This window comes from Lissotriton vulgaris, chromosome 12 (assembly GCF_964263255.1).
Source record: "Lissotriton vulgaris chromosome 12, aLisVul1.2, whole genome shotgun sequence".
In the NCBI taxonomy this organism is placed as follows: domain Eukaryota; kingdom Metazoa; phylum Chordata; class Amphibia; order Caudata; family Salamandridae; genus Lissotriton; species Lissotriton vulgaris.
Window position 1 is genome coordinate 734,589,298 of NC_141700.1, and position 13,141 is coordinate 734,602,438.

The window sequence follows — 13,141 nt, forward strand, 5'->3', positions numbered from 1 at the left end:
TGTGCATGCCTCGTAACCAGCTGGCTGGTGTGCTATTTCCAATCTAGCTTGTATGACAGGGTAATGCCCAGGTAATTAAAAACTTGGGTCTGTTCTAGTTGAACCCCGTCCATGGTAACCTTCCCTCTGACATGTTTCCGTTTATGCAGAACCATGAATTTTGTTTTAGTTGTGTTTATAACAAGACCATGGTCTGCACAGAACGCTTCAAAAACTCCAATGGCCTTCTGAAGTCCCTGTTGGGTCTTTGATATTAGTAAGGTATCATCCGCAATCATCAACAGGGGGATCAGTTTTCCGGCCAACTTAGGTGCGTCGGTCGGTTGTTGTTCGAAATACCTGATCACCCTGTTGATGTATAGCGAGAAGAGGGTTGGGGCTAGCACACATCCTTGGCGTACTCCCCTTGCAATGGGGAATTTATCAGTTACGCTACCCTGCTGATTCCATCGAACTTGTGCAAAATTATTCTCGTGCAATCTGATTAATAAGGACAAAATTTTATTTGGGATGCCCTGTTCTTGTAGAGCATTCCACAACTTAGCACGAGGGACCAAGTCGAATGCTGATTTAAGATCAACAAAGGCTGCAAAAAGCATAACCCCCCCCCCCCCCCCCCCAAGAAGCACTACACGCCAATATAATAAAACAAATCTAAAAACTTGATCAATGGTACTAGTGTGACTGCGAAACCCTGCCTGTAGGGGAGACAGTATGTCCTGTTCATCTATCCAGCCATGGATTCGCTGCAGTACAAGCCTCGCCAATACTTTTTGTATGCATGCGATAAGGCCGATAGGCCTATAATTACCTGGGTCCGAGCATGCCCCCTTTTTAAAGATTGGGATGATCTCGGCTCCCTTCCAAGTCTCCGGAATAGGCGAACCCTTCGCAATACCATTGGCTAGCAACTGGATGTAGGAAGCCCAAAGGTCCTTGGTCATGCATAAACAGATCTGCAGGAACAGAATCCAAACCTGGGGCCCTCGCTTTTGGGATGTTATTTAAAATTTTTAGAACATCAGCTTTAGTGAAAGATAGGTAACTGTCACTCGTAATTGTATTTACAAATACCTCGCACCCATCTTCATCTCCATCCTCAGAAGCTAACTGAGAAGCATAATGGGAAACCCATGCGTCTGGTGAGACATGGTTTGTGGGTTCTTCTCTTTTGACCCCCCTTCCCCATTTAACGATGTTCCAGAAGGAGGTCATAGATCTTTCTTTACTGGCTCCTAAAGAGATCCCTCCAATAGCCATCATCCCATTCCCCTTTAGCCCTAGTTTGTGTTTTTTTTATACACGACTCGGGCATCCTTTATCTTAACTATATCTTTTGTCCTTACTGCATCAGACAGGGCCCTGTAAACAACCCTACAGGATTTATCGTACCATTGGTCCTCTTTCCTTGCTGGCCTACACTGTCTTTTAGTAACTTTTTTGACAAAGAAGAATTTCAATTTATTAAAAAACACATCATGGATCCTGCTAACATTAGATACCGGAGTCTCCATAGTGGAGTTACTCCTTACTTCTATGATAGCCTGGGTTGTTAAATCCCTCATAGCTGTTACACTTTCTTCATTAGTTACACAGTTGGACCATCTAATACGTCTATTGTCGTTTGAGAGGGCTATTTGAACGTTATCCCTCAATTCATCACTTTTCAATAGATCGAACAGCTTAAACGACAAAATTAATGGGTCATGATCACTTTCGGCCCTTGGCTCTATCCACATATCATCGACGCAGGACCTATTCTCCTTATTAGTGAGGATATAGTCAATACGACTATGTGATATGCCATTATTAAAAGTAAGGGCACCCTGTTTGTCAGAACCCGTTCTTCCATTAGTGGCCCGTAGTCCATGCTCCACACATAGAACTTTTAGTTGCAATGCGGCCTCTGTCCACTTTTTAATAGGTATTAAAGACAGCTGAGGGATTTCCCAGATATAGTCCTCTTCTACCGTAAGATCTATAGCATGGTTATCTAGGGGTTCGAAACAACAATTAAAATCACCGCCAACAATAATATTGGCGTTCAAACAATATTGCTTTAAGAGAGAATCTAATTGGTCGACTGCCTCAGTGGATTTACCACCTGGTAGCCCCCTTGAATAAATATTGAAAATGTAAAGGTCCTTACAGTGAGATCGCTGAAATTTAACAGAATATTGGGGCTATCAGTAGCCAATTGGAGAGCAGAATATCCACTATTCTGTTTGACCCAAGTCACCAAGCCCCCCTTTGGCCTTCCCCTTAAACTTGGTGTGGCCGGGCTATAAAAATGTAGATATCCTTGTATTGGTTCTGGGGCTACCTGCCACGTTTCCTGGAGAAGGATTATGTCCTTTGTATCCAGGAAAGTTAGCCAGTCCAGCGATGTCATTTTACTTTTTAAACCTGCAACATTCCATGACACCAAGGTATATTGAGCAGAGACATTAGCATTAAGAGGTTCCGTGCTAGTGGATTGTCTAACCCTATGATGTTGAGATGGAATACTTTCGCTCGTGCTATTCTCAATTACCACCAAGTTTGAAGATGTTTTTACATTTGTACTGTGATTAGTAGTGCAGACAGGTCGGCCAATGGGATCATGGGCTTCCTCTAGAACCACCAAAGTGTCTTGTCTGCTCATCACTTTTGTCTGGGGCGTGGGAATATAAACTATCACGGCATTTATCTGAACCACCTGGTCTCCCACTTGGTAATCACCAGATGGGATGGGGCAAGCAATATTACGTCCCCTACCGAGCCAATCACAATCATTTAACCCCGATACAACCTCATAACTATTTCCTAAAGCCATTCCCCATTCGTTAGGTGGTGCCTTTGATCCTCTACTATTTCTCACAATGTCCCACACTGGTCCCGGAATGTTACATTTTGTTGTTCGCCATAAAAGAATTTGAGAGTGAGGGGAACAGTCCCAGATCTTTTGTGGCGGAAAGATATTAGTTAAGACATTGGGTAAAACAGCCGAGTGTGAAAAAGTCACCGTTACAGTCTCCTGTAAACCTTTTTGGTCGATTCCCAATCCAAGCGACCCTTTTCACTGTCTTGATTTCACCCGCGAGCTGTTTTCCTCCTGGCGCCATCTGCATATTTCCTGTTAGCCAGTGCAGTGCCTTACTGGACAATGATGCTGGAGTTTCCATTTGACCATTCGCTAGGGGTGGTACATTGGCCAACACCAATACCACTGGAGAGGCTTCTTCTATAAATTGAAGGGGATCTATTTCTTGACATGTTACAGGCGATATATTTGATGCTACTAAGCCACAGGATGATTGTTAGTACCTATTGGGACTGGAGCCGGGCAAATAGATAGCGTCGAGCCGCTCCCCTTCTCTGTTGTGCTATCCACATTATCCTCAGTTGATTGAGTCGCTAGTGTTACTAATTTGTCAACCTCATCCACAACCTTGCTCTGGATTCCACTCATTCTTTTTACCTCCTCATTTAATTTGTCAATTTTGGCAACCAGAGGCTTAATGATAGATTTAATTTTAGAGTCTATCATATCAGCTATCCTGTGGAACAACTCATCGTCCCTGTTGCATTTGTCACCGTCATCCCCATGCTCCATAGTTCGGACCTTAGTTTCCCCGCGGGTGTTGCTCTTTTTTCCTAATTCCGGATCGTAGACCTGTCCGTTTTTGCTGAGTTTTTCTGCGTGTTCTCGCAGGTCGCGTTTCCAGTTCAGAGAAGGAGAACGGATCATCATCTGAATTTTGGACACAAGTCTCATGATCAGAGTCAATATTATTTTCTGGGTCAGTTAGAACTGGAGTTTCTATATCGACTGCCGGGACACTGTTTTGATCATGATTATGACTTGGCTGTGCAGTAATGTCTATCAAGTCAATTGGAGCATCCAACAATGGGATGTCTATCTGTGAGGAAGTTTGAGTTGGGATCAGGGGTTGCAGATTGGGAGACTGGCTTAATCCCAATGACTGTCTCCTTTCGCTGTTGATTTTCGTAACCACCTGAACCAAATAGTTATCTAATGTTTTTGAAACGATTAGGGGCTGTTTTTTAGGCATCTTGTACACTAGATGAATCGCTTGACTTGGGAAAAATGTATCTAGTCACAAATGCAGACAGGACATAGAGTGAGGAAATATGAGGCTCAGCTTAACTTCCCATAAACAGTAAAGTAATAGATAGATTCCTTACTTGAGAGGCAAGGGGTATGGCCCAGTCCAGTCGCGTACAGTCTCGGACTGTCTAAGACTCTCCGCCCTTTGTCCGGGCTTCGTCCGGGTGTCCCGCTCGCGTCCCGCGAGGCTGTCTCTGCGCCGCTTTTGAGCACCTCCAGGTGCGGCCGCGTCGTGAGCAGTGCGCACCGCCGCGAAGCCTGCCGGGAGTTGTGGTCCCGAAGCGGCGGCGCGTAGATTGACCCAGCAGACTCTCGGCCGGTGGCGGCGTGGGCTCAAGGATTTCGTTTTCTGCCCCCAGTGACTCTCGGCGGTAGCGGTGTCTCTGTGCAGGTCTCCGGTAAGTAGTATTTCGTTCTCCCCCTCTGCCGGCCTCTGCGCCGCTTTTGAGCACCTCCTGGTGCGGGCGCGTCGTCAGCAGTGCGCGCCGCCGCGAAGCCAGCCGGGAGTTGTGGTCCCGAAGCGGCGGCGCGAAGATTGACCGAGCTGACTCTCGGCCGGTGGCTGCGTGGGCTCAAGGATTTCGTTTTCTGCCCCCAGTGACTCTCGATTCAGAAAAGGGGGTGGTGATGAACAGAGTGTCTGAATTAAGCAGACCACTCTTACCCAGTGACTCTCGGCAGTGGCGGCGTCCCTGTGCAGGTCTCCGGTAAGTAGTTTTTCGTTCTCCTTTCAAAGAGCCAAGATAGACCACTTCTGTCCCCTGTGTGTCACACTATTGCTAAGGACCCAAACAGATAACATAGTACATAAAAATCAAGGCCCTGTATTAATGTTTCTGCCCAATAGACATCAGAAATGGGAGGGGGTAGAAGAGAATCAACGTAATAAAAGTCTATAGGAGTAAACTCCGGTAACTAAAAAGAAACCAACCTAATCGAAAATGTGCAGAACTGCTCATCTTCTTTATTTTTGGAGTGCCTGACCCGAGGGTATCGGAGCGCTTTACAACAGTGATTCAGTGGATTTATTTATTAAAGACGTATCAACAAAAGTCCACATCTGCTGCAAATTCTTGAGGTAGTAGTAGAATATTGAGGAGGTTTTGTTGCCTGCAGTTGTAGAGGTAGTTCAAGGGTGCTGCAAGTTCTAGAGGTAGTAGTAGAGTCTTGGGGTGGCCTTGTTGCATGCATTGTTGAGGTAGTTCAGGAGACTTAAGGGGGCCTCGGTTTTGGTGGATCAGATGGAGCAGAGCCAGCGCGGGGGTAGGGTTAGTTGTGTGTTATCCCTTCGGGTTTGGAGCATGTGAGGAGAAGGGTTTCAAGGCGCATTTTGAATTTTCTGAAGGACGGGATCGTTCTGTTGTCTGCTGGGATGGAGTTCCAGATTTTGGGTGCATTTCCCACGAATGACCTAGCAGCGGTTGATTGCTTCAGTGCTCTCATGGGGATGAGAAGGAGGGAGTTGGAACTCCTGAGGTTCCTTGCCTATCCTGTCTGGCGGCTAGGTTGCCCGGTACCCTGTGTGTAGGGCTTTGTGCGTGAGGCAGGCTGTTCTGAAGTACGTCCGCTGATCAATTGAGAGCCATTTTAGATCTTAGAGCAGGCGAAATGTGGTCATAATTCCCGACTCCCGTGACCATTCAGGCTGATACGATGAAGGTTGTTTTGAGGGAAGCTAAGTGAGTTTTTGCGGTGCCGGTTAGGGTTGAGTTACCATAGCCAAATCTAGATAGCACCAGTGCTTGGGTGGCTTGTTTGAGGTCATTGTTGGGAATGAATGGTTTAATCGTGTAGAGAAGTTTCAGGTTGAGGAAGGCGGTCTTTGCTGAATTTATGTGTTTGGTCATGTCCAGTTTGGGGTCCAGGGTGAATCCTTGTGATTTTACGGAGTTAGCTAGGGTGAGGGTTGCCGTTTAGAGTATCCAGAGCTTTAACCCCTTGCATGCTGCCGCGATTCTGCGCGGCAATATCGCAAGTGGGCGGGTTTATGACAGCCCCCAGCCGTCATCAGCACACGAGCCCCGTGGTGCATGACGGATGGGGCCGTCATCAGCATGCAAGGGGTTAAGCCATTCTGCAATATGTGGGTTCTCTTCTTTGTTGGAGATTAGGAGGATCTCTGTTTTGTCCTGAATAAGTTTAAGGTGATTTAGAGATAGCCAGTGATGAATTTCTTTTAGGGTGTTAAGTCGGAGGAGGTCATCTGGGGAGGAAGTTTCCAGATAGATCTGGGAGTCATCAGCATATAGGTGGAAGGGGGTATTGGTATTTTTAAGTATGGAGGTGGGGGTTCCATGTAAATGTTGAACAGTTGCGGTGAGAGGACTCAACCTTGTAGGACACCCCTGTTGGTGGGGTGAAGGTCGGAGGTGCAGTTTTTGATTTTCATCCTTTGCGATCGGTTGTGGAGGAAGAAGGTGAACCAGCGGAGGACCATCTCATCGGCACCTACCCTTTCTTGTAGGGCCTTGATGAGGAGAAGATGGTGGTCTACCGTGTCAAAGGCTGCCGATGGGTCAAGGAGAATGAGTAAGCAGCAGTGATCGTTAGAGTGACTTGCGAATGTCATCTGTGATGTTTAGGATCGCAGTCTTCGTGCTGTATCCTCTTCTGAAGCCTGATTGGTGGGGATCGAGAAAGTTGATGTTGTCCATGTGCTGAGTCAGTTGTGAAAGGATGCATTTTTCGAGAATTTTGGAAAGGAGGGGGGGGAAGAGATTGGAGACAGGCTTGAAATTGCTCAGGTCTGGAGTCCAGGCCTGTTTTTTTTTTTTGTAAAGGCATTGTTTGGCCTTCTTTGAGGCAATCCGGTATGATGCCATTTCTCAGGGAGCTGTTAATGATTCTGCACCAGAACGGGGCTATTGTGAGTGAGTTTCTTGGTCAGTTGAGCAGTTATGGGATCAAGGACGTGTGAGGTGGATTTGGAGGTGGGGATTAGTTTGATAACTTCGGCTTCCGAGATTGGATTGAAGGATTTTCAGGTGTTAGTGAGGTGCCTGTATGAGCTTTCGGTTCGGAGTGGGGGCAGGCTTTCGCAGGCATGGTTGGTGGTGATGTTAAGTGAGAGCTCAATCTTGGAGACTTTCTTCAAAGAAGCTGGCAAAGTTAACGCACAGTTCTTTAGAAGCCTGAGTAGATGCCATTGGGGCTTAGTGGTTTGTTTGAGGATTTTGAAAAGTTCGTTGGGCTTGTTTTTTGCATTATCCAGGACGGAGCAGAAGAAGTTAGACTTTGTTATGTATGCGTTTTTTGTAGTTTCTTCGAGCTGCTTGGAGTTGTTAGAGTAGGCTGGTGGAGGGGTTGTTTCTCCACAGTCTCTGTGGCTGAGTTGCCGCCTTTCGTTATTGATGTCTGTATTGAACCAGGATCTGGAGGGGATGTTCCTGGCTTTTTTTTTGTTTTAGAGGGACTATCTAGTCAAGAATACATGTCAGGGATGTGCTGTAATGGTCGGTGAGTTTGGTCGTGGATAGGTCCCCGTGGAGGTGTAGAGGAGGGAAGTGACTTTCTTCCAGGTCGGTCATGTTGATCTGGGTAAGGTTTCTGGTCCATTTGGGTTCTTCTTGGATGGGGGTTGTAGAGTGGCTGGCTGAGTGAGATGGAAGAGGATTAGGTGGTGTCAGACCAGTCTACGGGCAGGGTGTGGGTTATCTTCACTGTCAAGTTTGGCGATAATGGCATCAAAGATTGCTCCCTTGTTGTGAGTTTCTTCTGTGCAGTGTTGCGAGAGGTTGTTATTATGTAGTAACTGACTCAGGTTTTGAATTAGCGGGTTGCTATCTTCATTCCAGTGTAGGTTGACGTCTCCCAGAATTAGGTTATTCGCCTCTCGTAGTAAGCAGTGGGCGATCAGGTCAGACAGGTGCTCGGCAAAAGTGGTGGGGTTGCCTGGGGGGTGGTAAATAAGGTTGGAGGTTAGTGTTTTGCTGTTGCTTGTGTTGATGTGGAGTGCTAGGCACTCAAAGGTGTTGTAGTTGAGGAAGTCTGTTTCCGACATGGAAATATTGTCTCTGGATGATTGCTATGCCTCCGCGGTCTTTTCTGTCTTTATTGGTGATAGTGAAGCCTGGGGGAACGAGTGTGTCTAGGAGAGGAGCGGAGGAGTCGTTTAGCCAGGTTTCAGTGATGAATGCTATATCTATGTCGTGAGAGGATGGATTCTGATAATTCCGTGGGGTGTTTGATGGCTAATCTGCAGTTTATGAGCATGCAGTTAGTGGGGGATGTCTCTGCTTTAAATTTTCGTTAGAGGGAATGTGGGGATGCAAGCGCGAGTGGACGGTGGTCTGGGAGAGTTAGGAGGGGATTGGACTCTTCCCTGTCCACTAACTGATTGTCATATGAGGAGGCGAGGTCCGAGAGGGGATGGGGTTGGCTACCCATCTCTCTGGGGGGGAGGGGTGGACTACGGACGATCTTTGTTGTGTGTGGAGGGTGGAGGAGTGGGCATGCTGGGGCTCCGTGAGGTTGGCTAGGATATCAGCAAAGCCCCGGATAATAGTTGCCATTTGGCTTTCTAGCTTGGAGAGACGCTGCTCAGTTTTGGGGTCATTGCGATAACTGGGCTGGACCTGGGTGGGACTGTTGGGTCTAGGGGGGAGGAGACCCAGGGTACTGTGAGGCCTAGTGGTGGCGGAGTTGTTGGTTCTGGGTCCGGGAGGAGAGAGTCTCAGTGGATTGGATTGCCTGGTTTTGTGTGCGTTGTCCATGCAAGGTCTGGGCAGGACTGCGAGGGCAAGGTTGCAGGAGTCTTGTTGGAGCGTGGGTTCAATTTTGCCTGGAGGTTTGGAGAGGCGGGCAATCAGGTAGTTCGGGATTGCGTGGAGGATTGGCGGGGTTGGCAGGTGGGGAAGGGTGCTGAAGATAGGGGGGGGGTCTAGTTCTTGATGGGAGTAGGCGGGATGTTATGTGGCGAGGGGTCTTGCTGGGGAGTAGGAGCTTCATTGGATTTGGGGAAGTTGGTGTTCCGGTTCGTAGTGGGTTTGGGTGGTTGAGTCTTGTTCTCGGTGGTGGTGAGAGGGGTGTCATGGGGTGAGGGGACTAGCTGGGGTGTAGGTGCTGTATTGCCCGAGCGTTGAGAGGTTGGTGTTCAAGTTGCTCATAGAGGTTTGGTGTGGGAGGGAGGCTGGAGGCAGGTGAGGGTGCGTGCCTGTAGGTGGGTGAGAGGGCGTCTAGAGCGGGAAGAGGGTTCCTGTTTCCTTTGTGGGTGGTGAGGTGGATGTCATGTGGTGAGGGGGGAGTGAAGCTGATGGGGATTGTTTGGGTGGTAGGTGGGGGTGGGAGCCGTCCGGGGGAGGTGGAAGGGTCCTGTTCTCCGAGGGGGTGGTAGGTTGGATGCCGCGTAGAGAGGGGTGAGTGTGGTTGCTAGGGATTACCGGAGCGGGTTGTTGGTTCAGTTGGCGCGTCCGGTTCTTCTGGAGGGGGGAGTAGGGGAGGGTGGGGGTAGGGTTCGTGCAAGGGTTTTTTCCGGAGATTGGGGAAAAGGGCATCGGAGGACTCTAGATTGTCGTTGCTGGCTTGTATTAGGACTGTTCCGTTGGTGTAGATGGTCACCGTGGTGTTTCCAGTGCGCCTTGAGCGATACAGGAGTGAGAGTGACGATTTGCAGCTATGTGGAGTGTTGGTGGTTTTCGATATGTTGAGCTGCGCTCAGAGGATGGATTTCCATACTTCTCGTCTGTGTGAAAGAGAAGGTCAATTTTTACCTTTCCTTTGGAGGAGCAGTGGTAAATGTCAGCGAAGAGTGATTCAGGGTGCTGTCTGATCAGTTTTTGTTTAAAATTATTTTTCGCTTTAGTCCAAGTGACTGCATCCCTCTGAAGAAAGTAGTTATGGCTGCTCTTCCTGTGTGCAATCTTTCCTTCTGGAAGAGGCCTGTTGATTGCCTCCAGTTTATCTATATTGCATGTCAATTTTCTGGGTGACTTACAAAAGGTTGCGAAACACAATCTACCCATCAAGCAATACTGTGTTCATTGTATATTGCAATATTACATCTATGCAGTACGACCAACACCACCCCCACCCCGGAGGATAATGTACTAGGAAGCCGATCTGGTGTAGAGTAGGCTACCGTCCTTTGCAGGATTAGAGTCAGCAGGGCTGCAACTCACGACACCGTGTACCAGGATAATCCGCACAAGTGCTCCTCTGCAGAATTTGGCTCAGAGGTGGTTTATATATTAAAAGCAGTGTTCCAACCCAGCATTCCAATACAACGGTGTCAGAGGTGCAGAGCTGATGTGATTGCACGGTTGGAGACGGCTCCGAATTTCTAGACAATCAAATGCAAGGGGATTGAGTTTAATGTTCCTTAGCTTTGGACAGTGTGTAAGAACGACAAAATGCTTACTAAGAAAGGTGCTGCAAGCAGAAAAACGTCTCAGTATGTTATTTTGTAAGTGCAAGGCATGTAAAAAGTCACAGTTTAGTTACACTTTTAAACTTCTTGTTCTAAAATGGAGACTTGTGTGTGGGTCCTGCTGAACCTTACAACAGGAGAAGATGACTCCTTTCAGCTTTCCATTAAAGAGGGATTGGATACAGTCCCTTTGCTTAAGACTCGAAGCTCAAAAGACAGACGTGCTGCTACTTGGTGACCAGGCTCATCTTTAGACTGCAACGCATTGTCCTGGATGGACAAATATGGGTATTCCGGGAACTCCTTATCCTACTGTGGATAACTTAGGATTCAAGTTTGATGCTTAGCTCCAGCACGGTCCCAGATAAAGTCTGTAATATTACGTTGTTTCTTTCATTTGAAGCAAATTCATAAAGTCCCATTCTACCATAATAAGAAGGGCAGGAGTGCTGCTGTGGAATCCATACTACGATTCAAGATTAGACAGTCAGTGAGCTGTAACATGGCATGCATAGAAATCGAGACACCTGCAGTCCATTTAAATCTTGAAAGCTAGACTAATCGGATGACTGTACACTACTCTTCTCCTGTAATCCCTTCAGTGGCACCTTGTGGGCCAATAAATTATTAAAAATACTATGCATGGAGCACAGAAGCTAGCCACACTCCAGCCTGGTGCTTGTGTACCAGTAACACTGATGCTTTGCTTCTGCCCCGCTTTCCAGTAAGATAGGCAAGGCAGCCTCTTTTTTGACCCAAACACCCGTTTCAGAACTCTATGCCTCTAACCAGGATTACAATTTAAAACTTAATACCTTTCAAAAAGGCTAAGATATTGGCATGTCTTTCAATTAGTTTACATATATTTTCTAGGTATCCAAGGGGCTTTCAGTTCAACTGCCTGTTCTGGGTGTACAAGCGCTAGAGAAGTAGTAGATTAACTTAACATGTAGTGTCTAAGAGAACTTTTCGGATTTCATCTGTTTAATCTTTACTCCTCTTTAGATGGATGTGAAGCTAGTATAACAGTTGGCGTGTAAAACACAGGTTGAGATGGAAATCGCACAACATTAGGAAGGACTGGTACATTCACCCTAAACATTTTTTTGGGGCAAAACAATATATGGGAAAACCTATAACCGGGCCTGTAACTCCCTCATCCACCTGGCTGAAGTAGCTACCACCAGAAATAAAGTTACGGAGGAAGTTGTAATCACAAACATGCAGCAACTGAAAAAGCAGAGCCATTAAGATAGAGAAATTGATCTAAATGAGCACTAACATTATAAGCAGATTAAGCAAGGACGTTTCACCAAATTACTTTAAAAATGGTGTCTCTTGGAAGGAGTACTATCAGACTTTCTTAAAAAAAAAGAAGAAAGAAAAACGAAAGGAAAATCATACTACATACACTAAAAGTTCTTACCTGATATTAAAGACAGTGGATGCAGAGGCAGCGAAGGGATCAGTAGGCCACCTGAATGAGTGTGCCACAGAGGTGGTTGCACATTCAGTGCATCACTGAAGGACGCCCCTCTGCATGGGAGGGGACACAGTGGTTCCAGGAACTCTGCAAAGCACCCCCAGCAGGTGGGTGCAGTTACTCAATGCACCCGCTGCAGGGGGATCCATACCTCCGTTTAAAAGTGAGGCTGGGTCACCACCAGCAGCAAAAGGTGGACTGGTGGCTTCAACTGCTAGCCTGTCTTTCACGAATGAGCAAGTTTACGCCTGCACTATGAACAGCGCATTTATTGTGATCGGTGTTACTGTACTGGGCTGTATCAGCACATGCACATTAGGGCGCACTGCTGTGCAGGGTAGGACAGTTTGCCATACCTGTAATGAGTCTCCTCGCACTTACTGTCAGCCACCATGTCATTAACAAAACCAAAAGCTGAGACCAACAAATCATAGCCGATTAGAAACTCAAGATGCAGTTACACCAGCATTCCATTTGCCAAAGCACGTCTCAGAAACCCAAAGCGAATATGTACGGATTAAATGCTCAGGTGAACAATAGATAGATATATAGATTGGGAATACCTACATAACTCATAAGATTTGCAAATAAATGTAGATAAAACTCAACTTGTATGAAAGTTTCTGAAAGCACCTTTCTGGTACCAAAAGAACAGGCTTAAAATTAATGTGGCTAGCTACTATCCAACGTCACAGCATTAATGCTTTTATGCATACATATGTATGATAGCAGAATTATCTGTGAACATCAATACTTGTAGGATTTTTCATCCAGAGAGGAAAAGCTCTTTGAGAAAGTGCCTTTTATTACGTGGTTAGCCCCCACTTTTTGCCTGGTATTGATGTGGTTTCGATTGTAGTGCACATGGACCCTGCCAACCAGGTCCCCAGTGCCAGTGCTTCTTCCCTAAAACAGTCTCAATTGGTACTTCTGCCCCCTGTAAGGCCCGGATAAGTGGTACCCTGGGTACCTAGGGCTTGAAGGCTGAAGAGGGTCTTCTGGGACCCCCTCACCCGGACCATGCTACTGTCCCTGCAGCTTGCATGCCCCTGCAAGGTGAAAAACAAAGTCGACATGGCACCCTGCCTGTTTGCCATGCCAACCAGCACTACCTGAAGGTATAGGCAAGTCACTCTTGTAGCAGGCCTTACCGCCCTCAGGAGGGTGCACTATTGCACAGGTG

General features: G+C 47.0%; 1 protein-coding gene across 5 annotated transcripts in view; it reads right to left on the reverse strand.

Annotated features, from left to right (window-relative positions):
- The window catches only part of CNTROB (centrobin, centriole duplication and spindle assembly protein), a 189,485-nt gene that overhangs the window by 12,881 nt on the left and 163,463 nt on the right, over positions 1 to 13,141 (reverse strand). The gene's annotated exons all lie outside the window — the stretch shown is intronic.